Genomic DNA, 11,236 nt, shown 5'->3' on the forward strand with positions numbered 1-11,236 from the left:
GCAAGGCGTAGGGCTTTATTTTCTTCCTCGAACCTTTTCCTGTCTTCTTCTGCTTTCACATCTCTCTACTCATATGTGTAGAGCTTGCCCTAAAGTTATGTGATCTTCTTACTCATTCTCCCTAAATTTAACTCGATCGCTGCTACAAAGGCAATTTAGCCAAAGCAATCATCTTGGGATTTACTATAGTGTCTAGGACAATATCTTTCTATCTAGTCATGGGTGGGGTTTCTATAGGGTACCTCGCTTAATACTTTCTTCTTTCTTGCATAATATTACGATTGACTTGGTTAAAAGTAAGTCTTGTGAGATCCAATACCTCTTCCTTTGCTTCATCAAGAATGCCCAATTCATTAAAGGGTAAGTTCCCTCTGGTAGGTAGGGTGGATAGAGGAACATCTAACGGAGGAAGTTCAACATGTGCATCAAACTCTTGTTGTTGCTATTTTTGGAGATCTTGCTTGTTTTTCTCATTGATCTCTTATCATCTTTTCTTTAGTTTCTCGTCTTCCTGCTTCCTTTTTTCTTCACCGGTCTTCCTCCTCAGTTCCTCTTCTATCCTTTTCTTTTCATGCACTTCTTGCTCCCGCCTCTTCTTGAGTTATTCCTCTTGCTTATGTGTCCTTTCTAGCTCCTCTTGCTCTCACCTCTCCTTTTCCTTTTCTTCTTGGACTCGTCGCTCCTCTTCCTCCTTTTTTAGTCATTCTTCCTCTTGTTGCTTCTTCCTTCTTTCTTCTTCACGTTGCTGCTGCTCAAGGTCCTCAGGCTATTGATTAACTAATTTCTTTCACTTCCTTATCTCTCTTATCTTTTCATTTTTAATTCATGTTTTTCCCTAGTCAAGGTCACATTTTGTTCTTCCATATTTTCACCATCTTCCTCTTGCTCTTGATTCTTGGAGGGTCTTTTGGTTCCTCACTTATATGCCTTTTAAGTTTTCCACCTACCTTTTGTTGCTCCCTTTTTCTCTTGAGAAAGGAAGACCTGACTTATAGGCTTATGTTCTCTTGGGAATGCTCAACTTGCTCGTCCTCCTTTTCTTGTTAATCACTTGGGCTGAATTCTCTGGACACATTGTACCAATTCCTAACTTTATCTTCATGACACTGCTTGGTATGCGGCTATGACCAATTAAAATTAGCTTTCTTACAATGTGCTCTACCATCCTTTTTGGGTCATACATATGGTGACTTAGGGTCACAAAATGAAATCCCTTCATTTCCTCGGCCTCTCCTTCAACTTGAATCTTTCAATAGTATATGCCCCAATAGTGAGAGGGAAGGCAGGCCAAGGATTTTTCTTACCCTTATTCAGTGTCTTTAAGAATCCTGTAGTCATCTGATAACATACTTCCCGCAATATTAATTTGTCTGTGGAGAACCTGGGAAGTACATGAGGAGGTTTGTATGAGCCAAAGACCATGATGAACGTGCCCTCTTGGATGGGAAACCAATTCACTACTCTGGTAATCATCTCCATATCCCTCTTCGACATGCAAGGAGGGTTTTCTTCGAAGAGGAACTAATATAAAGGGGCGACGAATGATTCAAAAGTGTACTCAAGCACACTTTTATAGCTAGGGTCCCAAAATATCTTATAATGTTGATGCACGGTTTCTGCCACATCTGTTATCCAGCTATAACTCCAATTTCCAAAATTACACCTTGCACATACCGCATCTAACAGGTACGATGCCATATAGAATTCTGATGGTTGATCTGCCTCAAGATACTTTGATGCATGTATGTTGGTCTTCAATGATGAAGCAAGGATTCTTTCCCAGGTGAAGATTATTCCTCTGGTGGCGACAACTTACATGATAGGGACCCATGTTTTAAGAAAGGTATCGATGTCATGCATCCCATACAATTGATTCATCATTGTAGCCAAGAGTTGGTAAACTTTACTAAGGCCCTTTGTCCTATACACTTGATTGTTTTTCACCAGGATATTAGAAGGGTCTTGCCACCAAGACCTTAAAATGTCCTCTGTTGGTACCAGAAAGTCTGAAAATCACTTGGTATTAAAGGTCTCTTCTTTCTCTAGCAATCTGTAATAAGCAGTAATGCCTGCAGACAAGATAGTTGTGAAGGTCTCACTTGTATTGTTCATTACCACCCACCGATCTAGGTCAATATTCTATATAATCCAATCGATGGTCTCTACACACGGGAAGACATGCAGATGCGATGCCACTATGTGGATCCTAGACGTCTTGATGTCGAGGTATACCTTGAAGTCTTCCTAGTCCTCAGGGATGTCCTTCTTAGAAAATTCTACATATATGTCAATCCAGGAGAGTTTTGTAGCCTTGTTGATGTTGCATGCAGTGTCCCTATAGATAGGAGGTGGCAGGCCTTGGTATATTTCCTGGATACTTATTTTGGCACTCTTAGAGGAAGGCTTGACTACTGGAGGTTCCATCTCTCCAGAGAAAGAAAAAATCGAAATGCACTCGAGGTCATCGTCGCCTGACATGTCAAACAAGAAATCCCATGATGGGAGAGGCAATATGAATAACTTAAAACAAAGAAAATTGCAAGTAGGGCTTCAGAATATGAGAGAAAATATCATGTTAGAGTTCTACTCAGAGGGGGGTTGCTAGGTCGCATAGCATAGGAGGTCGAAGAAAAAAGGAGTTCCAAATCAATGACTTGGTGAATTGGGTTGACTTGGTTGCAAATTTGAATAGGTCGTCAGGACACAGGGTCGTAGGGGAGGAGAGGTTGTGGAGTCGAACCAGTCACAAGGTCACAATGTTTGACTTATCGTGTCGTTTTCTCATGTGACATGTTCTTCAGGGAAGATTGGTAGAGAAGACAAAGCTCAAAATGAAACCTTGGGGCTTTACTGGACTCAAAAACTAAGTTACTAGACTCAAAAACTAAGTTACTGAGAGGTGAAAGTGAATGGGTCAAGGTGGGACTGATTACTTGGGAAAAGAGGGAGCTAGATGAGAAAATGATAAACTGGAAGTTTGCAAGGGAAGAATGAGTTTAGAGAGATTGTGGAAGGGTGGATAAAACCCTCACCATCTGACAAGGCGTAGGTTCAGAAGGAAGAGGAGGAAAAATCACAAAGAATAATGATTATAGGGGAGAGGAAGGGTCACCTACCTGGAGGGAGTCACATGCCTCTCTAAGTCGTTCAGCCTTTCTTCCTCTTGAGAGCTCCAATGAAATGAACAAATGAACCAGTGGGGTGAGTAATTTATATAGAAAATGTCACACGGGAGAGGTCCAAGAGGTCATCGAGTCGCATAGGTGGCAAGGTTGTGAGGCATCTATCATTGTATATTGTGACTTAGCGACCTTGTGACCTCCAAGGACAAGATCGCATAGTCACATGGGAAGAGTGGTCATGAGTTTTGAAGCCAATCAAGAGATTGTGTTGCAAGGTTATGAGGCATCTATCATTGTATATTGTGACTTAGCGAGCTTGTGACCTCCAAGGTCGAGATCGCATAGTCGCATGGGAAGAGTGGTCATGAGTTTTGAAGCCAATCAAGATATTGTGTTGCAACCTAGCAACCTATTCGCATAGTCGCATGGCTGCAAGGCAAAGAAGGTCGCAATTTTTTGAGTTAGGTATCTAACTGAATTGAGACCTTGCGCCTTCACTTGGTTAAGGAGCAACTTTTGAAAAGGAAGGTCGCAGGTCACTGTTTTCAACTACATGAAAGCTCATTTTGTGTGACCTACGACTTAAGTATAAGATGAAGCTTAAGTCCCATAGAATTGGACTTTTGAGGGGACTAAGGAGACTTGGCTTACTGCCATGATGTCAAGGTGAGGTTTAGAGGCAAGTGACAGGTCTCAACTTAGTGCATGTGTCCCAAAATTTTGAAAGGGTAGAAATTTTGGAGGGTTGTTGTAGCGGTTACAAAAATTGGTGATTCATTGGTAGAACCTTAGTATCTATGCTTGCCCTTTATTTAGGATGTATTGGACCCTTGTGAGTGCGCCATTCCAAGATCATGGGTCCCACTAACATCTCTAGGTCACCCTTAGTATTAATCATAAGTTCCCTACTACTTTGACTTGGCTTGTAAATTGCACAGACCAAAGACTTCCCAACGACTCGAAATAAGGGTCCAAATAAAGATATAAGATATAAAGGTTTTCAGAATTGTGGTTATAGGTCTCTAGTGTTGCTCCACTACCAGCGAGTCTGGATAGTACCTCAGCAAAGTCATTTCCTAGAAATCACAAATGTTGCTCTGTTTCCAGCGAGCCTAAACAGTACCCCAGCGGAGTCATTGGATTACCTCTTTGTGCAGGAAGCCTTTCTCAATCCTTGACCCCTTATTTAACTTTTATTTGTGTGCTTATTGGCACTTCTTTATCTGGCATTTATTTTCCTAGGCGGATGAGGGATCCTGACTTATTTTACTTGCAAGAGAGGTTGTTTTTTGGTTTTTCAGAGACTTTATTGTTTTCCCAAAATATGTGTCACTCTTTAAGGTTTTCATTTCCCCTTTTCGAGTCAACAGGATGAACCGATTCATTCAGGTTGTATAGCCAAGTCAAAAGCAGGGTCTTATTGTTGAAAGATAGGGTTCCATGGATAACCAAAGCTCCCCAATAAGATAGATCTTCACACCTCGCCCTGGTTGTGACTTTAGAAATGATCAAGTGCAAGCACAGACAATAGTACAGCTCAACCATTAACGTAGAGGCTACACTAACCCTAAAGTGTTTGACTCGATCAATGTTATGAAATTATTGATTTAGGGTAGGATCTATATTAGTAACCTATGATATGATGAAATTAAACGAGACTAAGTGAAAACAAAAAAATGGGACTAGGGATAAGAAAGAGTGTGAAAAGAGAAAATAGACAAGAAGGATATAGTACATGGATAGGGATCAACTGGGAGAGTTGCTAGGTGAAATAGAATTTAAGGTCATGGCCATTTACAAGAAGGGGATCGGTCCTGCCTTACAAGGTTTCTAAATGGTAGGTATGTTGGAAAATTTTCTCCTTAACTTGAAAGGGTCCAATCCACAAGGCCTGGAATTCTGTGTGTTTGCCTTTGTCCTCATGGGATTTATCCCATTTAAGAACTAGGTCACCCACGTTGAACTCATTATTCCCTGCAAATTTTTTATCAACCCACCTCTTGATTTAGCTTTGGTGCATAGAAAAATTCTCCCTAGCCTTTTGTCTTTCTTCCTCCAGTTTGAGGAGAGTGTCGATTTGGCTTTGCATGGTAGGACAAGGTGTGCCCCACGACTCTTGTGACAACTAGAGAGCGGGTAGGTACAATTTTTGTGGTAAAATGGCATACTTTCCATAGAATAGGATATAAGGGGAGGTTCCAAGAGATGGTTTCAAGGTGAAACCTTCAGAGGATAGGGCATTATTTAAGGCATTGTGTCAGTTTCTTTGGTGTGACAACAAGGTTTTCTTGATAATGCGCAGTAATTTTTTGTTGGTGGACTCTGATAAGCCATTGCCTTGGGGATAATAGTTAGTTGAATGTTTCAAAACAATATTTTTTTTCCAAATAAAAATCATATAACCTTAAAGATGAGAAATAAGTAGCATTATGAAAAATGAGGGGGGTTGGAATGCCAAACCTAGTCACAATGTGTTGAGTAATAAAATATATTATCTCTTGATCGTTGATTTTCTGCAACGAGATGGCTTCCACCCACCTCGTGAAATAGTCGGTAGCTGTGAGAATGTATCTGTGTTGTTTTGATTAGTGCAACACAATCTCCCCAATGACATCCATTCCCTAATGCTGAAATGGTCCTTCCACTGCTATAGATTGGAGTGGGGTGACTGCCCGAGATTCTCTTCTAGGGGCACTTTTGGAGATAGAGCATATACGAACATATGCATGAGCATCCCTGAACAGGGTGGGCTAGTAGAAACCAATCCTTATGATTTTATGGGTTGTGGTATCGTCGACATAATGGCCCCCTGCTATTCCATCATGTAGCTCCTTTAAACCCATTGGTATTTTTCATATTCCAAGCACTTGAGCAACACGCCATTGTGGTGTTTACAAAACATATTTCCTCATATTAACTAATAAGATGCAGATTTAAGCCTCACAACTCTTTTCTATTTTGTGGACAAGGTAAGAGGCAGGGTCCCTTGTCCTAAATATTGTTTCAGATCAGCATACCAAGATGAAGGGTTGTGTGACATTGTGAGGTTGTTTTGGTACATCTCGATCTTGTGGTCCTATCCTTCTTATTCTTCATTTCGTTGATCTTCGGATTTGGTAGCCAATTTACATAATTTGTTCCTTTTAACTCTGTGAGCCAGCTTGATCTCCAAGTCATATTCGTGGAGGAAAGTCATCCATTTAGCTTTTCGTTCACCCAACACTTATTGGATAAACAATGACCTAACAGCAAGATGAGAGATGAATGTTGTCACATGGTTCTTCAGAATGTAGGGTTGTAAATGTTTAACTATTTTGTAGACCGTGTATGCCTATTTATACATGTCCAGGTAGTTGAGCTTCAAACATTGTAATATTTTGCTCATGAAGGATATGGGTCACTCATCATTGTTACCATCCTTCTGGGTAAGCACAATAGCTAGGGATGAGTCTGAGGCAAAAGTGTACAAAATGAAATCTTTGTTGAAGTCTGGTTTTTACATAGAATGGGCTTCTGCGATGGATTTCTTGATACAATCAAATGATTCCTTCACATCATGATTCCATTTATATCCCGCGTCCTTCTTTATCATATTCTATAAGGGCTTAACAATCTAAGAAAAATTGGAAATAAACTTGCAGAGGAAGTTGATTTTACCTAGGAAAGACTGCATACCTTTCTTGCTAGTAGGGAATTGGATTTGTGTGATATCTTTTACGCATTCAAGGTCAACAATAATTCCATATTTGGTTATGATATGCCAGAGTATTTTTCCTTTCGATACTGGAAAAATCCTTCTCTTGGGGTTTAGTGAGATAATGTACTTTCGACAATGCTCAAATATCTACTTCAAATGGTGGAAGTGATACGATCTCTTATTCGAAAACCTTGACATCATCCAGATACACCACTACGTCCTATGAAAGTGATGTCGATTTCCCTCTTGAATGTTGCTCTGGAATTGATAAGGTCAAAGGGCATGCATTGAAAGGTAAATGTTCCCCACTTCGTCCTGAAGGTTGCCTTTAAATGATTTGGTTCGGCAACCAACAACTTGTTGTACCCAAAGAAACCATCGAGCAAGGAGAACATTTCAGAACCAGATACCAACTAAAGAATATGTTCCATAGAGAGAACTGGATAGTTATCTTTATCTAAATCCTGGTTAAGATTCTAAAAGTCAACACATAACTGAACTTGACTTGATTTCTTCCATACAAGAACCAAATTTGAGACCCAAGTGGAATGCCTCACTTTTAAAATGATGTGTGTATCCAACAACTTCTTCAACTACTTTTGGATAAAGGGTTCTAGCGTGGGGTATAGTTTCCTTAGTTTCTGCTAGAATGGTTTGACCCCTTCCTTTATAGGTATAACATGATGAATGATCCAGGTGTCATACATCTTTAGGTCATCATACGTTCAGGCAAACACATCCCGATACTTCCTAAATAAGCCGATGAATGATTGCCTCTCATCAAGTGAACATTTGACACCCAAATTGATAAAATTGGGGTCAACTTCGATTCTGAGATTGATTTGTTCATGAGAGAGTGTGGAACTTTGAGTCTTGGTATTCGGGGGACCCCGGAAATGGTTCTGCAGATCGAATAACTTTTCCAGCATAACAACACCTTTGGTCATGGGATTTCCCTTGTGCTCTTCTCCTTATACTTATAAGTATTTTTCATGCTCTTCCCTATCTATCGCCTCATCTTTAAACACCTCGACGTTAGCCATAAAATGGAGTATTTGTTATTAGCTAAAGTGTGAGCAGTGAAAATATTGGTCCTAGGAACAAAATTAATACCGAAAGCTTTAAAAGAAGAGATTAAGTGCCATACCTCCTATTGACAATTTTTTAGATGTGGTGATAAACAATGAATAGTATTTTGTACCCGCCTCATGATGATTTCAGAATCATCAATCACCTTCAATTATTCAACTTCTAGGTCAATATCCTTTATGAACCCAAGGATAAATTCCTTATACTCTGCAGTGTTGTTAGTGCACTCAAATTCTAACCTACAAGAAATCAATTTTTTTTTTCTTGGGGGTCCATAATGATACAGTTGGCATCGGCTCCATCCTGAGTCTTAGACCCATCATAATATAAAGTCCAAATTTCATTCCTAGTTACATCTATGTTAAAAGTATTTACATCTATAGTACAAGGTTCATTAGCATTATCTAGAAGGCAAGGAAGGATTTCCAGCTGCGTGTCAAGTGTAATAGGCAATGGTAGAGCTTCATAGAACCCAATACTTGTTTCCAAAAAACACATTCCCAAATCTTCTTGAGTGAAACTAATTGGCTAATTTTGAGCTTCCAAATCAGTGACCATATGCTTCATATAGGGCTTGCTATTGACTCTAATTTGCTTGTTTTTACCTTTATAAGACAGCCATAAGTGGGACCAGTCAATCACAAAATATCCCTAGAGCTTGATGCACCCTAGAATTAGAAGAAAGCCTAATTATCACTTTTTGTAATTCTCCCACCACAGGAACTTGAAATCCATCCAATTGAATGATTTTGGCATCTGTCTTGTCAGGCTGCATTTTCAACATTTTACAAATTGATAAAGGCATGACGTTAGTTGATGTGTCGAAATCAATAAGTAAGTTGTGTATGTTGTAATTAAAGATCTCAAATTTTAGAAGGAATAGGGGGGTTGAGCCTCTCGAATTTGAATTCACAACATTAACAATGGATTGGAGGTTAATTGAGGTTTGGGACTAGCCTCGTGAACTAACTTTCGAGGATGAGGTAGACATGTTGGTGGAGGAAAAGGTAGCAAAGGTTTTAATAATTAATTCACATTGGTTGGCTATCTTGGCGAGCTCATACAACAAAATATTGGCCATCTTCTTCATATCTTCAATGTTGTTATACCCCAGGTCTAACTTAGCAGTGCCTTCTGTAGATGATCGAGGGATGAAAGGGGACTATGTGGACTTAGTTGATGTTTCGAGAATTGAGGAGCTTCCCTTACCACTTACCGAAGTATCTTTTGGAGTTTGGCTAGATGAATTCTTGGGAATTGAGGCTAAGGATTGATTTGAGTTGTTCGGTGGAAGAATCCTCCTTAACAATGTCTTCTTCTTCTCCTCCAGTGTGGTATCTGGTACCAGCCCCTTACTCCTCAGGTTATAGGTCTTCGGTGGGTTAGGGGGAGGGGTGTCTCCTATTTTACTTCTTGGATGGATTGGACTTCTCCTCAACAGATGACTTCAAAAGCTAGAACATTGGAACCGAAATTCTCATCAGGTTTGAGTAGCTTCTTCCTCGTGGTCGTTAGACTCTTCCTCATCATATCCAATGGTTTGATACTCAATCACCTTGGTAACTACTGAAGTCATATTGTGTATACATTGCAGACAAGTAATTGCCTTGTAAAATGTTGTATTTTCATAGTCAATCTGGGTTGTTCATTAGGCAGAGATCTGATGGTAGAAGTTATGTTTAATTTAGGATTTTTTGCCCAAGAAGGCAAACCCTCACTATATATAAGGGAATTGTATTGCGTCTATGTAGATCTATATTCTGAGTAAGAAAGAGAGAGGATATTGTGTGAGAGCGAAGAGGGAATTACATCGGATCTGCTATAGGTTGTATCTCTTCATTTTTTTGGATAATATAAAAAGAAGCATTGGTTGTTTCTCTGTGGATGTGGCCCAAATTGGGTGAACCATGTATATCTATGTCTCTCTTGTTTTATGTGTTTATATTTCTGCAATATCTTTTATGTATTCCATTGCTTTGTAATATATAATTTTCTAAAACCTATGACATATCACAGAGGAAATTTAGCTTCCTACAATGTATCACATAGGAAATTTATCTTTCCTTGTCACAAGCAAGGGTCTCCTTCTTTATCATGCTTCAAGGTTTTATTCTCACATGATGTACCATACCAAAAAAATATTCTAGTGTGATGTATCACATTACCAAAAAAAAGTGTACAATAAAAGATAAAAGTCTTTAAGTTTTTTGTCAAAACTTATTTAAACCTCGAGGTCTTCTCTTCCTACCAACAAACACCATATCACAATGAAATTTTTTATATGTGATATAGATGCAAGAATAGGAAAAAATTATCAAAATATTGTACGATCGACAAAACCATTGACATCCTCCTCCAAGTCGAGAACATGGAGACATAACTGAAACACACAGGAAAATAAATGAACACACATAATCGAAAGGAGACCAAGGGAACAATGAGGAGGAATCTAAGAATGTTTCAAATCATAGGGGGTCTAATAGGTAGAAAGTGGAATTGCAGGGAGAGTTCAAAAAGATTAAACCTCTAACATTTGATGGTGAACAAGAGGAGGCTGCAGAAGCCCGGATTATCAATATGAATAAATATTTCCAAATTTATGAATACGATCATAATCTAAAAGCTTGACTAGTGATCTATCAATTGCAAGACAAGGCCACCTTATGGTGGGAGGAAGTAAAGACAATGAGAAGAATTGATGAGCAAGATATAACTTAAGAAGATTTTCAAAAACATTTTAAAGACAAATATTTAACTAAATGATTTTACGATGAAAAAGCCAAGGAATATCATGATTTGCGGCTAGGGCAACTTTCTATGGATGAGTTCATAACAAAATTTACATCTCTGCTAAGGTATGTTCCCTATATACACAAGGAAAAGGCGGAGTTCAATGGTTTATCATTAGTTTGTCGGTATTCATCAAAGAGAAACTAGAATTGGATAACCCAAAAATGATGGATGAAGTTATTAGAAAAGATCGAATATCCTACAAGCAAATGAAATAGAAAGCTGATGGCAGCAAGAAATTGACTAAGAAGAAGGGGCATAAATATTCACATCATATGAAAGTATCTAAGGCAAAAAACTTAAGAAGTTCCTACAAAAACCTGTCGAACTGGAACCCGAGAAGAACTCAACAAAAGTCCAAATCCCAGAATGAAATGAAAACCTCTAAAAAACCTACCAAATTTAAGTTGGAAACAACATTTATACCTCCATTACAATGTTGGGGTTGTGGAGGACCACATTATGTCAAAAAATGTCCTTACTAAGAGGGGTCAAAGCCAGTAGTGCAAATTCAAGAAGTGTCTACCATAGCAGAGTT

The sequence above is a fragment of the Pinus tabuliformis genome, chromosome 2_2 (genome assembly GCF_031772625.1).
Source record: "Pinus tabuliformis cultivar Carrire ecotype Pingquan chromosome 2_2, CPIR1, whole genome shotgun sequence".
NCBI classification, from domain to species: Eukaryota; Viridiplantae; Streptophyta; class Pinopsida; order Pinales; family Pinaceae; genus Pinus; species Pinus tabuliformis.